The sequence below is a fragment of the Octodon degus genome, unplaced genomic scaffold (assembly GCF_000260255.1).
Source record: "Octodon degus isolate 3935 unplaced genomic scaffold, OctDeg1.0 scaffold00019, whole genome shotgun sequence".
Taxonomy (NCBI): Eukaryota; Metazoa; Chordata; class Mammalia; order Rodentia; family Octodontidae; genus Octodon; species Octodon degus.
In genome coordinates this window covers 4,771,848-4,785,885 of record NW_004524595.1, presented here as the reverse complement: position 1 = coordinate 4,785,885, position 14,038 = coordinate 4,771,848, and the positions used below count along the sequence as shown (strand labels likewise).

At 39.8% G+C, this 14,038-nt stretch overlaps 1 protein-coding gene across 1 annotated transcript in view; it reads right to left on the bottom strand.

Annotated features, from left to right (window-relative positions):
- Ppm1g (protein phosphatase, Mg2+/Mn2+ dependent 1G) overlaps positions 1-14,038 on the bottom strand; it is a 36,671-nt gene that overhangs the window by 6,126 nt on the left and 16,507 nt on the right. The gene's annotated exons all lie outside the window — the stretch shown is intronic.

The following is a 14,038-nucleotide window of genomic DNA, read 5'->3' as shown; positions in this document are numbered from 1 at the left end:
AAAAAAAAAAAAAAAAAAAAAAAAAAAAGAAAGAAAGAAAGAAAGAGAAAAATGAAATAGAAAAATAAGAAGTATCGGGCCAGGGATATAGCTCAGTGGCTTAAGTGCCTGCCTAGCAAGTGTAAGTCCTGAGTTTGATCCCTGGTGCAAAAAAGTAGTAGTACAGTCTGGGGAGACAGCTCAGCAATAGGCACCTGCCTGGCAAGCACAAATTCCTGGGTTCAATGCCCAGTGCCCTCCCAAAACAAGTATAGAGAAGAGAGAGGTAGGCAAATAACAGAAGTGGAAGGGGAAGAAGGAAGGGAAGGAGGAAAGAGGATAAGAAGAAGAGGACAGGAAGGAGAGGAGAGTAGACAGGGAGAATCAGATCATTCTTACTGCAGCCTAGCAAACTCAGCCTAGGAAATCTCAGTCAAGATGACTAAATATTTAACTCCTCCAATCCAGACCTAACCTTTTGGATTCGTAGGAACTACAGGTAGAATCTGAATAAAGGATTCTTAAAATCATGTCCAGATCCAGTATTTAAATAACCAGTGAACTTCTGGGAAGAAAATGTTAGATAGAAAAAAACAAAACAAACAAAAAATCTCTGCCTTACTAACCTCAAGTTTACAGGAGAATCCTAAAACAAATGAAGCGAAAGCACTAAAAATTAATAAGACTATGTAGACTTTAAAAAAAAAAAAAAAGTACCATCTAAATAAATACTTATTCTCTGCTCTCAAAGCTTAATTCCCTTAAATTATCCTCAATCTGTGTATACACATGTAATACTAATACTTTGGGAGGCTAAGGAAGGAGGACTGCAAGGTTGAGCCCAGCCTGGGCAATTCAGCAATTTAGTGAGCAGTCTCAAAAAATTTAAGAAAGGGTTATGAATGTATATCAGTGTGAAAGGCCCAGGACTCAATCCCCAGTAATGGGGATAAAGGGAGTATCTTTTCAGGAACTAGTAAATTACAGTAATTTGTCCTTATTTGCTAGGATTTACAATTCTTCACACAGTTGAGCTTATCACCTTGTCCTCCCAGGTGGAAGTGAGGTATCAATTCAACTCTAACGGCAGAACCCACCTGAAGAGAAGGTGGAAACAACCTTGGCACACCCATTTTTAAGGGAAGGCTGAGCTTGCTCAAATTCTCTCAACAAGATTCTGCCACACAAAACTAATGTTTCCAGCTAAGCCAAAATCCAACTAAGACTGTCAAAACTAGACAAAATTATACTGCAGCTTGCACTGCCTTATCCTGAAACAATCCAAGCTCTCTACTAACAAAAAGGACGTAAGTATATGTAGTCACCTGTGTATTTTAGCTAATGTCATAGTTCTCCTTCCAGCACCATTTTAAAATGTCTAACTTTATATATACCACTGCATTCAGGTTTTTTCACTGTTAATATAATTAGACAGGGCCTGGGAGATGGCTCGGTAAAATAAACACTAGCCTGGCAAGTGCAAGGGCCTGAGTTCAATCCCTGGTTCCGGAAAAAAAAAGAAAAGAAAAAAAACCTGTACCTGAGACTCACTACTGAAATCACATTACGTGTCTAATTAGTTTGAGAAAGAGGTTTAATGTTGATTTTAATCACATTTAGTTTGTAGTTTGCCTTCTGGCAGGGAATTTATGTTCAGTTTTATCTTTGTAAATATAAAACAGTTGCTTTCCTATTTTTAAAAAATGGAAACTAAGATATTTTAAGTAATGTTATTTGGGTCCAGCAGACTCATACCTTATTTTTTTTACTGTAAAATTCGTACTTAGCATAATGGTAGCCAGCTGTACATCTCAGTACCTTTCCCTGAAGGATATAGGAAACAATGTTGTGTTTTCCTAGTTGGTATGACAAAGAGCAAGTTGCGTTCACATATACAAAAGTGGCAAAACAGGATTTTTACTCATATTCTAGCTAACTGGTTTTGCACATATTGACCCGAGCATCACAGAGGGTCCAACAGACACACATCACTCCAGGATTTGTTAAAAAGTTTTCTTTTTAATTTTTCTAGTAGATGTAGCACAATTTAGTAGAGACCCATGAAACACTAGATTTCCAAGTTTTGGAAGTCAAAACTGAATCACAAGATTACTCATGTACGGATGATGAAGATGATCCATTATGGTAAAATAAATGTTTTTACAACAAAAGAGTGGTGTGGGTGTATGATGATGATGACCTTGACACTGGTCATGTGAACCAAAGTTCACAGACAGAAATGGGGTAAGAATCAACTGACACAGATACACAGATACTGTTGCAGACTTCCTTGATTCAGATGAAGAAAATAGCACTGCGAGCAAGTATTTAAGTAGTTGAAATCTTGCAAAATGGCCATGCAATCAAATGGAATGATCTAAAGTTAGAACTAGGTCCAAAATGCAATGAGGGTGGGTCTTAGCAGGGGTGAAACATATTGGATAGAATGCCAGCATAGTACTTCAATACTGGTAACTGTAACAGATGACATACTATAAGATGTTGTGAAATACACAAAGGGTGAAATGCAAGTAAAACATTCTGTATGTACCAACAGCCATATTAATAAATGTATTTATTATGACATCTCCCTAGCTGAACTGAAAGCACTCAGGTCTGCTGTGCTTAGCAGAGATTTCTCATGATAACTGCAGAAATGTAAAAGACTTACAGAAAAGCAGTAAATCAAAAAAAATTTACACCCTTGTATTGCAAGACCACTGGTTGATACTCTCAGGTTTGGCTGTTTCCTCCACACAAATGAAACAGCATTTTCTGACCCAACACCAGACGGCAAGTTATTTGCAACCAACTACTACAACACCCCTAACTTCCTTGTATGTAACTTTTATTTTTATTTTTTTAAATTAATTAATTAATTATTTGTGTGTGTGGCAAGCTCAGCCCACCAGGGGGCGGGGCTGGCTGGCATGTGGTGCTGGGGGATTGAACCGCGGTCCCAGTGCTTTGGCTAAGCTTGTTCTAAGTAGGTGCTTTAGACCACTGAGCCATCTCACCAGCCCTGTAACTTTTAATAGTTAAAGACATTTCAACTCTAAAAGTTACTATGTGGATTAGTTCAAATAACTCCTTATACAGTATAAACAAATTAATATCAAAATAAGAAATACTGAGATATACTCCTAAAAAAATTATACCCTGTAGATGCAAAGACATGCTTTCAACTTAGGCATTTATCTTGGAACTCAGCCATCATATCCTTATTAATACAGTAAGAAACCAAATGATGTTGTACACAGACTTGTTGCTCCCATCTCCCAAGCTAATCAGAATGTGACATTCAACAATTGGTTTATAGTTTCCAATTGATGTTACATTTGCTAACAGAGCACAAGTTGCGGAGCACAGGAACTATATGCAAGAACAAAGCAGAGAAATTCCAAATGAATGCAATTTCAAAACAAAGAACTGCATACTACACTCTCTGGATTTCAGAAAGATGTAACATTGGCCTTGCATATGGCAAAGAAAAACAAACTGGTATTGTTGTTAACATTTTCCCCATGAGGGGCTGGGGAGATGGCTCAGCAGAATAAGCGCTTCCCTGGCAAGCGCAAGGGCCCAAGTTCAATCCCAGGTTCACCAAAAACAAACAAACAAACAAACAAACAAACAAACAAAGAAAGAAAGAAAGAAAGACAGTCAGACAGACAGACAGACAGACTGATAGAGAAACCAAAACCTAAGGTTGAGATGTTGTGGAGTTATGCAGCAACTATGATGTCACTTGAAAGACAAAGCATTGACCAATGGTTGTGTTTTACTCAATCCTACACATGTGTGCCACAGTTTGACAGTTTAAAAAGAAAATAACAAGTACAAAATACCATGGAAGGACTAGCCTAATAGTTCAGCGGATTAAAGTGCCTGCAAGCAGGCACAGGGCCAGGGGTTCAATCCCCGGGCCTGCTGTGTTGGCCCTGGTTCTGGGGCATGCTGAGATGGCAATTGAGACTGGGCATGGTGGTGTACACCTGTAATCCCAGCTCTTGGGAGGCTATAAACAGGCAGATCACTATGAATCTGATCTAGCAGTGAGACCTTGAACACCCTAATATACGAAAAAGAAAAGAGCCAGGCGTAGTGGTGCACGCCTGTAATCCCAGCACTCGGGAGGTTGAGGCAGGAGGATCATTGCAAATTCAAGACCAGCCTAGGTTACAAAGTGAGCTTAAGGCCAGCCTGAAATGCATAGAGAAAATCTGTTTCACAAAAACCAAAAAAAAAAAAAAAAAAAAAAAAAAATATATATATATATATATATATATATATGTTTCTAACAAAACAAAGAGGTGACTAGACTGCCACATAAGGAAAACTAAGCATATGTGCTGTATGTCAGACATGTGCATGGAACATGCAGTTGTCGTGTATGAAGACAACATGCAGTTGTCATGACTGCCTCAGGGGTGACAACTGAAGCAAAGCTTTTTTTTTTTATTATTTTATTTTTTTACAAAGCTTATTCTTGTTGTAGAGTTCTATTGGTATTTTCACTGTAGGTCATATAAAAATTTATTTCTGGGCTGGTGAGATGGCTCAGTGGTCTAAAGCACCTACTTAGAACAAGCTTAGCAAAGCACAGGGGCCATGGTTCAATGCCCCAGCGCCACATGCCAGTCAGCCCCGCCCCCTGGTGGGCTGAGCTGGCCACACACACACACAAATAAATAAAATTAAAAAACAAAAAAATTATTAAAAAAAGAAATTTTTTTAAAAAATTTATTTCTGATGTTATCTTTTAGGTTTTTGTTTTTGTTTTTTTGCAGAACCGGGGATTGAACTCAGATCCTTGTGTTTGCCAGTCAAGCACTTATCCTACTGAGCCATCTCCCTGGCCCCCAATCTTTGAGGTTTTGTAAGCAAGTACACAGCTATGAAAATGTGGATGTCTATTCTAAATACATAATACGTATTAAGAATACTTTATTGATACTTTATGTCCCTATTAACTACACTCTGTGTAATACAATAAGCACCTCCTGACAAAACAGCAGGACCACTGAGATAATCAAGTATGTCCTATAAAAAGGCCCAGAAAACAAAATATATGTGTTGTCAGTATGATACATGTGTAATGCTGTTGTCAAGTGTGCACACCGCCTTTGGGTGTGATAATTGAAAATTATTTTTTTTATAAAGTGTTATTGGTATCTTCATCATATTTCATCTAAGAATTTATGTTGTTGGAGCTGGGAAGATGGCTCAGTAGAATAAGTGCTTGCCTGGCAAGCACAAGGGCCTAAGTTCAGTCCCCGGTTCCACCAAAAAAAAAAAAAGTTCTTTTTTAAGACTTCACACAGCAAAAAGTTGATGTTGAAATTGTGATACTTAGACTAGGTGTGGTGGTGCAGGCCTGTAATTCCAGCACATGGGAGGCTGAAAACAGGAGGATCACTACAAGTCCAATCTACTAGTGAGACCCTGAACATCCTGCAGATCCTTCCCTAAAATACAAAAAAAGAAATGTCTCTAACAAGATGCTTTTTGTGTAAAGTGGAACACAGGACTAGATTTGTCTCCACTGTAGAACAAGGATTCCATAGAAAACTAATCAGGTTAACTAGGTGGGCTTAATAATAATGTAGACAATAAGAACAGGACCTTTTCAAAAGTTATTTAATAGCCAGGTATGATGGTACAAGTCCATAATCCCAGAACTTGGGTGGCTTAATCAGGAGGACTGCCACAAGTTCTAGGCCAGCCTGAGGGATGCAGTCAGTTCAAGGCTAGCCTAAATTACATAGTGAGACCCTGTGTTAGGGGGAGACGGGGAGAAGCAACTTAAAAAAATAAAAAAGGATATGTCAGACATTTTTAAGTAAATGTCTGCACGTTAATACCATACTTTTAAATGAAATAAACTGCTCACACATGTTCAAATATCACACTGTTTCTCTTGTTTGAGAAACCCAAAGGATAAAAACAAAATATAAAATAGGTATTGGGAAATGGGAAGAAAATGTTCAAATGAGAAGGGGATCAAGGGAGGAGACAGAGAAAAAAAAAAATCTTTACTTCAATTATCACATCCAAGGCAGTCTGCACACATGACAACAGCATACTTCATACATATGTATCTGCACATACATTTCACTTTCTGGGTCTTTTTATAGGACATACTTCATATCTCACTGGTCTTGCTGTTTTGTCAGGAAGTGCTTATCATATAGTGTGTAGTTAACAGGAACATAAAAGTATCAATAAAATAAAGTATTAATTTTTAGTATGTATTGTGTTATGGAAGAAAGGACAAACAAAACAAAAAAAAATGGAAATAAAGCTTTTGTAAATAGGGAGGGGAGGTGTTGAATGGAGGGTAAAGGAAAAGAAAAACAGCAGCAGGAAGATATATCATTCATGTACAGATACAAATTCACTATGATAAATATTATCATGTATATCTAAAATATACCTGGGTCGCCCAGATACTGCAGCCTAACGTGCCTGCTTAGGCAGAGCCCCAGGGTGTGCTAAGCGATTGAGACTGGGCGTGGTGGCGCGTGCCTGCAATCCCAGAGCTTGGGAAGCTGAAAACAGAAGGATCACTACGAGTCTGGATCCACGTAGTGAGACCCTGTAGACCCTGTTCTAAATACAAAATAAATAAATAAATCCAAGAATATTAATTTTTAAAAATTTTAAAAGACTTAATATATTACTAAAAATGTGAAAAGCTGGAATTTCATCTTTTGGTAGGAAAAAGAACAGTGTGCCCGTCCATACTCCTTCCTAGAGGAACGAGTGGATTAACTGGCATTTCTCTGTCCTCCAAGGCCACTGCTGAGCACAGCTGTTTTATTTAATTTGAAATACACACCCCCTACTCTTTTATCTTGTTGAATTTCCCAACTGTTCCTTATCACAAGAGCATGTAACTTTTTTTTCTCCTTTCCTGGAGTCCTAGGAATCAAATTCAGGGGATGCTCTACCATTGAGCTACATTCCCAACCCTTTTTATTTCTCAGACATGGTCTCACTAAGCTGTCCAGGATGGCCTCAAACGTGGAATCTTCCTCATCCTTCAGCCACTTGTATAGAGATGCACCACCATATTCAATAAGCATGTGATTTTAAAGCAGATGTAGCCCCAATGAGCCTATGAAAAAATACTTAACCTCATTCATAGTCAAATAAATGAATAATACCACTGAAATAGCCTTTCACGCAAAATCTGATGAAAAATGGGTATTTGGTAATCTACATCAAAATTTCTAGCATAGGTGCCCTTTGATCTAGTAGTTTGACTATTAAGACTATTTTGCGCCGGGGGGGATGGTTCAGTAGAATAAGTGCTTCCCTGGCAAACGCCAAGGGCCTGGGTTTAATCCCCGTTCTGAAAAAAAAAAAAAAAAAAAAAGGCTATTTTATGGACATAACTAACAAGAGTACAAATATATGCATGCTCATTACATTATTTTTTTTCCATTTGTTTGTTTTTTTCCACAGTCTCATTATGTTGCCTTCACCTCCTGGCAATCCTCATACTTCAGATCCTCAGTGCTGAGGTTAGAGGTACATGCCACCACATTTCGCTAATTAATAATTATATTACAGGCCAGGAAACCTGGCAAGCACAAGGACCTGGGTTTGATCCGTGGTACTGCATACTGTGCCAAGCCTATGGATGTGGTAGCAAAAGCCTGCAACCCCAGTACTGCAGAGGCTGAGACAGGTGGATCACTACGAGTCTGAGCTGCATAGTAAGAACCTGTACCAAATAAATAATTTTTAAAATAATAATTATATTACAGGATCTCACTATACAGTTCAGGCTAGCCTTGAGCTCACTTTGTAGCCCAGGCTGGTCTCAAACTCACAACAATCCTCCTGGCTTAGCCCCCTAAGTACTACCACACCTGGTTGTGTTTCTACTTTTCAACATGCATGTTAAAAATTCTTTATATAAGTCCCATTATTCCATTATGAATAACAATAACAAAATGAATCTATGATTTTGCCTTCAGTTGTTCCTTAGTCTCCGTGAGGGCTGAATCTAAGCCTCCTTGTAGATACCAAAATCTGCAGGATCTCAAGTCCCTTCTATAAAATGGCAGAGTATTTGCCTGTAACTTATGCAAAGCCTGTGTACTTCAAATTATCACTATGTAAACAGTTTTATACTATATTGTTTGAGGAATAATAATAAAAAAGTTCAAATATGATACTGATACAATTTTTTTTTCCCTTTGTGGGGTGGTTGGGTTTTTATTTTTTAAGGCTGAGGATCAAACTCAGGGTCCTTGCACACCAACCTACACATCAGCCCTTATTTTTTTGAGTCAGAATGCTGCTGAGTTAATTCTATGGAGAACTTGTGATCTGCCTATCTTAGCCTTCCACAGTGTGAAGAACATAGGTATGTATCACCATACCTGGCTGTTTGTCAATTTTTTTTTTTTTTTTTTTTTTTGCGGAACTGGGGATGGAACTCAGGCCCTTGCACTTGCCAGGCAAGCATTTATTCTACTGAGCCATCTCCCTGGCCCCTGTTTTCCAAATATTTTGAGGGGCTGGTTGAAGCTGCATATGCAGAATCTATCGCTACGGAAGGGGTAACTATACTGCACAATCTTTGGCCAGCTTCCTTAGGTATGCCTCAATTTCATCTATAATAGAGAATTACAGTATCTAACTTATATAATCACAGGACTATGGTGAGACTGATGTAAAACAAGTAAAAGTCCTTTGTAAACTGGAATTTGCAGTATAACTAGATATCCTGCTCTGAAATTTACACTTAGTTCATGTTTTTCTCATACAGAAATGTCCACAGTAAAAGTTCATCTTCTATCTAGAGGTCTCTCAGCTCCTGGAACTATTCCACATTACACTCCCTTCCACTTCTTGATGAGGTTTTAAATTTATCTTCCATTGGTACTGCTCCACCTTCTCCCAACACTTCAATTTCTCTATATAGCTTTGCTCATTTTTATTCCTGGCTTTCCCAATATCTGTATCTGAGCTAGAGCCAAGTATTTAAATGCTGTCTCTAAGTAATCTAGAAAAACTCATCCAACTTTGTATAACCTCACCAACTGCCTTCTTTATACTTAAATCAGAACCACTACATATCATTAATCATAAAATGTATGAGATCATACTGACCATGGCCACTTTCATTCAGCATTTTTTTCTATATTCTGATTGGCTTTAGACTGGGTGTGGTGGCACGCACCTGTGATCCTAGCTCTTGGGAGGCTATAAACAGGTGGATCACTGCAAGTCTGATCTAGTAGTGAGACCCTGAACACCCTGTAGACCCAGTACAAAAAAAAAGTACTGATTGGCTTTTTTAAAAATCTGTTTGTTTCAGGGGCCAGGGAGATGGCTTAGAAGAATAAGCGCTTCCCTGGCAAGCATGACAGTCTGAGTTCAATCCCCGGTTCCACCAAAAAAAAAAAAAAAAAAAAAAATTTGTTTGGTTTGGTTTTTTGTTTTTGGTATTTCATACAGTGTCTCTCACTACACAGATTGACTCCTGTTTTCAGCTTCCCCAAGCACTGAGATTACAGGCATGGGCTACCACACCCAGTTTCGGTGGCCAGCTCAATGAAACCCAGGGCAGGGCCAGCACAGCATGTGGTGCTGGGGACTGAACCTAAGAGTTCTTAGCTTAGTCCACTGAGCTTTCTCACCAGCCCCTGTATTCTGTACTGACTCCTAAATATAGTCGCATCAGGGACTTGCGGGTTAGCTCATTGTTTAAAAAGTGCCTGCTGGGCTAGGGAGATAGCTCAGTAGAAAAAGCACTTGCCTAGCAAGCGCAACGCCCTGAGTTCAATCCCCAGTACCACAAAATAAAATAAAAACAAAAAGCACCTGCTTGGGCAAACTCAGTCATGTGCAGAGGACTGTGGTTCAATCCCCAGCTCCACATGCTGGACCAAACACGCCCTTAAGGCAGCCTGAGCCAGCAAAAAAAAAAAAAAAAAAAAGAATCTTAAATATTATCACAAGGGGCCGGGGAGATGGCTCAGTAGAATAAGCGCTTCTGTTACAAGCCCAAGGCCTGAGTTCAATCCCCAGTTCTGAAGAAAAAAAAAAAAAAAAATCATCACAAACCTGTCCCACACCTGTGCAAATTCCCAATGCCATTCTGCTTTCCATCTTAGCAAAATGAGACCACCTCTTATTTATAACGTATAATTAAAATATGGTGAAAAGGGGGCTTGCCCCTTAGCTCAGTTCTTTAAGTGGCTGCTTCAACAAAGCAGTCAGGCTCAGGTTGCTGTGGTTCGATCTCCACAACTCAAGCCAGCCAAACCTGCCCTGAAGGCATTCGGAGCAAAAAAAAAATTTATATATATGGTGAATGGTTGGTCAGGTATGGTGGCACACACCTGTAATCCCAGCACTCAGGAGGCTGATGATCAGCAGTGAGAGTTCAAGGTCAGCCTGCATTACAAAGCATGACCTTGTCTCAAAACATAAATAAGGACCAGGGATATAGCTCAGTTGCACAGCGTCTGCCTGGGGTCCTGAGCTCAATTCCCAGTACCAGAAAAAAAATACAAACAAATAAATAAGTGAATGTCTCAATTTAAAAATTACAATAAAAGACTCACTGCTTAATACTAATATCCCTCAAAATACTCTCCTCTAGGGCCTGGGAGATGGCTCAGTGGATTAAGTGCTTTCCTGGCAAGCTCAAGGACCTGAGTTCAATCCCCGGTTCTGCCAAAAAAAAAAAAAAAAAACAAAAACAAAAACAAAAAAACCTCCTCTGAACACACGTATCATTCCTTTTTTTTTTTAAATTTTATTTAGGACAGGGTTTACAGGGTCTCACTAAGTAGATCAGACTCACTAAGTAGAACCAGTACTCCATTCCTGGCACTGACATTCCCTCCTCTTCCCTCCCCAACAAAGTACTCTGTGTCTGCTTAGGATAATGGCATAGTTTGTTGCCCAAGTCAACATGATAGAGGCTTAGTCCCCAGTGTGGTGATATTTTGAGTGGCAGTACCATGTAGACGGGCCCTAGTGTAAGACTGTAAGGTAATTAGATCTTAGGACCTTTATCCTCACAAATAAATTAATGCTTATTTGTGGGAATAGGTTAAGTCTGATAGGAATGTATTAGTTCCCACAAGACTGAGTTGTCAGCCAGGGTGGCAGACATCTGTAACCCCAATACTTTGCCAGGCTGAGGCAGGAGAAGCTCAAGTTTGCGTCCAGCCTGGGCCACCTGGCAACTGAGCCAGAACCAGTCTCAAAATAAAAAAATGGGTGGAGTGTGGTGAGGGAAGAAAACATGGGAAATGTAACTCAGTGGGAAGGCACTGGGTACAACTCCTGGTGCCAACCCCACCCCCAAAAGGATTAGGTTGTCATAAAAAGAGACCCTGGCACCTCTCCAGTCTTCCTATGTTACCAAATAATCTCTTCTAGACAAGTTCCTGCCCTTTGCCATGAAGCCTTCACCAGAACCAAGGAGATCCTATGCTCTTATGACCCTACAGGACTGTGAACTAAAGCAACCTCTTTTGCATTTTTCTTAGCCCATTTTGTGTTTTTATAAAGTACCCAGTTTCCTGTATTTTGCTATAGCAACACAAGATTGACTAAGAAAATGCAAATTCCCAATGTGTCAGGGGCAGACAGACCTCAAAGGTACCTTCCCCTTCACATCTTGCCCTAAACTCAGATGTATCACAGCATGATAATCATTATGACAGTCAGGATATATAGGTAACCTAAGTCGAGTTTATTGTCTTGCTAATTCACATATGCCACAACCCTTCTGATTCTGTAGGCAACTACTGTATCCATATCAATAAACAGTTGGATATGAACCCTGATGCCAATATATCCACAGATGTTCCCAGGATCAACCGCTAGAAGTATCATTATCATTATCAGTATCAGTATCATTATCATCATCATCATCATCATCATCATCATCATCATCATCATCATCCAACCTGGAGGGTCAGCCAAATAGCTCAGCATATTAAAGCCCCTCAAGCAGGCGCAGGGGCTGGGGGTTCAATCCCCAGGCCCACCATGCCAGCCCTGCCCCTAGAGCACACTGAAACTGTAATTGAGACTAGGCGTGGGGGCGTGTGCTTGTAATCCCAGCACTTGGGAGGCCGTAAACAAGAGATCACTAAAAACTTCAATCTAGTAGTGTGACTCTGAACACCCTGTAGACCCTTCCCTAAATAAAGAAAAAAAAAAATCATCTTAGGTTTTTTGAGACAGAATCTCATTACACAGTACAGGCTGACCTTGAACTTACCATATAACCAAGGCTTGCCTCCAACTCAATAATCCTTCTGCCTCAGCTTCCCAAGTGCTGGGATTACAGGTGTGTACCACCATGAACAACTCAACCACTACGACTTATTACCAATACATTTATCTAAACCCTTACAAAGGGCTGGTGAGACAGCTCAACAGACTAAGCGCCCACTTAGGCAAGCAAAGGGACTGTGGTTTGATTCCTGGTATCACATGTCACGCTGGACCCACCCCCAGGCCCGCTGAGCTAGCCAGAGTCCAGGCATGGTGGGGCACACCTGTGACCCCAGCACTGGGAAGGCTGAAAACAGGAGAATCAATACAAGTCCGAGCTGTGAAGACTCTGTACCAAATACATTAAAAAAAAAAAAAAAAAAAAACTTACAAATAAAATATATAACTTTAAAAATTATATGTGTGAAAAAAATTGTATGTGTATATTTGACACACACAAAAAAGTCAACACAGGGCCAGCCAAATAGCTTAGAGGACTAAAGTGCCTGCTTAAAAAAAAAATAAAAATAAAAAAATAAAGTGCCTGCTTAGGCAGAATGCAGCAGCCAGGGTTCGATCCCCGGCATGCCATACAGACCCTGCCCCTGGGGCGCAATGAGATGGCAAATGAGATTGGGTATGGTGGTTCGCACCTGTAATCCCAGTGCTTGGGAGACTGAAAACAGGAGAACCACTATGAGTCCAATCTACACAGTGAGAAGCTGTAGATCCTGTACCAAACACATGGAAAAAAAAAAAAAAGTCAATACCAATAACCAGTCAGGGGGCTGGGGAGATGGCTCAGTAGGATAAGCGCTTGACTGGCAAATGCAAGGATCTGAGTTCAATCCCCAGTTCTGCCCATAAATAAATAAATAAATAAATAACCAGTCAGTGTCATGGGGATGGAGGAGAATTTTCCGTGTCTATCCACCTATTCTTTGTTTCCAATTTGGAGGATAATAAAATCTTTGGCATGCAAAAATAATAGCAAGCTTTTTTTTTTTTTTTTTTTTTTTGCAGAACCAGGGATTAAACTCAGACCCTTGCACTTGCCAGGGAAGCGTTTATTCCACTGAGCCATCTCCCCGGCCACAATAGCAAGCTTTAATAATACAATTTTCCCAGGCTGGGTATAGTGAGTTCAAGTCTTGCCTAAACTACATAATGAGACCCTGTCCCAAACCATCTAACAAACCTACCTACATCTCTCTTCTAGAATGGTTCTGTAAATTATCCTTAAGTTTATAATTGCTACAATATCTTAGCATATATGTCCATCTTCAAGAAATATCCTGTGGGGCTGGGGAGATAGCTCAGTAGAATACGCACTTCCCTGGCAAGTGCAAGGGCCTGAGTTTAATCCCTGGTTCCGGGGGAAAAAAAAAAAAAAAAAAAAGGAATATCCTGCAATGGCTTTATGCCCCTTTCTTAGTTTATAACTGATAGCTCCAATGTATTTGAATTCTTTTCCTTTAACTACCTGGCCTAGTGTCCACATAATCAAATAGTTCCCTCAACTATTTGGGCAACAATGATAATGAAAATCAAGTCCAGGGCTGGGGAGATAGGTCAGCAGCATAAGTACCTACCTGGCAAACACAAGGTCCCAAGTTCCATCCCTAGTACAAGACAGACAGACAGACAGACAGACAGACAGACAGACAGAGGAAAGAAAGGAAAGGAAAGGAAAGAAAAGGAAAGGAAAGGAAAGGAAAGGAAAGGAAAGGAAAGGAAAGGAAAGGAGGAAGAAAGAAAGAAAGAAAGAAAGAAAGAAAGAAAGAAAGAAAGAAAGAAA